This window comes from Octodon degus, unplaced genomic scaffold, assembly GCF_000260255.1.
Source record: "Octodon degus isolate 3935 unplaced genomic scaffold, OctDeg1.0 scaffold00550, whole genome shotgun sequence".
NCBI lineage: Eukaryota > Metazoa > Chordata > Mammalia > Rodentia > Octodontidae > Octodon > Octodon degus.
The window spans coordinates 1-1397 of record NW_004525126.1 but is presented as its reverse complement, the minus strand read 5'-3'; positions in this window follow the sequence as shown (position 1 = coordinate 1397).

Sequence of the window (1397 nt, the reverse complement as noted above, 5' to 3'; positions counted from 1 at the left end):
GGGGTCCAACGTTGGAGCCCTGAGCCTTGAGGCCTGTATGTTATCTGGGCTCTGACTGTGTTCTGCTCCTCTGCTTACTGGATCTTTAGATAGAAATTTCATTCTGAATTGCTAGCTCCAAGGTCTCCCCCCATGACGCTGTGGGCATGCTAAGCAGCCAGAATCCTGCCCCCACCCATCCCCCCTTTCCCCCAACATGTGGTTCATAGGTCTCCTCTGGGCAGAGACAGGGGAAATAGAGCAAGAGCAACATGAAATTACCTATAGGAAGCATTGCTGTAGTATTTATAGTCAAGTTTCAAAGCGTTTTGAAGACTGCAAAATCAGAAACACAGAATCAGTGACCAGAAAGGGACAGAGGAGGGAAACACATGAGGAAGGGGACCATAGAGAGCGGGAGAAGGAGGAAAGCAGCACGGGGAGGTGGTGCCAGGCCCAGGGGTCAGGCTCAGGGGGAGCCAGGGACCCCAGCTCCTTCCCCTGTGTGTTCCTATTCCTCGTGACTCGCCTTGAAACTAGAGTTTTGGGAAAATCGCTACATTCTGCCTGGCACTTCTTCCAGCAGCTTCTTCTGGCTCAGACCGTAGGTGCCTTTAAGCCTTTACTCTCCACTCATTTGGGAGATTTTCGGCCTCATGAGGTTGAAATTACTAAAGGATGTTATTCCCCCTTTACTCCCTTGCCAAAAGCAGTTCTGTGAATTGAGAGAACAAGCACAGGTTCACTCTAAGGCAACATCATAGAACACTGATGGACTCTCCACCATATCATGTGGAGCATTTCTTTCCTCAAGTAAATCTTCCTATGTAGGCCCAATTTCCATCCTAGTGGTATTTGTAGGACCGCTGGGCAAAGAAACTACACATAGGCAGCATTAGAAGATTTCAAATATCTTCACTCTTTTTTGGAATTTTCTTTTCTTCAAATAACTATAGAATATTTTTCAAGAATATTGATGTGAGGATACAACCACCATATTAGTCTTTTCATGAAGTTCAAATAACATACAATATTCTGTCCTCCATTTTCTCTGAGGAAATGAAATTGGGGTATAGACCCTGGAGAGTGGTTGAACATGGTTGGATGGAGGAATCGTCATCAATTTTCCAAAGACTGGAGATGCGACATTAGCATAAGAGCCACACATCACCTTGGCCAGCAAACCTTCCAATACCATCTACTAACAGTGCCGCTGGTATAATGGTACCATGCAAGATTCCCAATACCGTCTACTTATGTCATCAACAGCTACATTTTTTCTCATGTTACTTTCTTTTTTTTTCAAAGTTTTATTGATAAACATATAGCAATGAGACAGTTTCAAATCAAATCGAAAGTACATTTTCAACAAATAATACACTGCATATATTCTTCTTAGTGGTTAATTGCTGTACAAG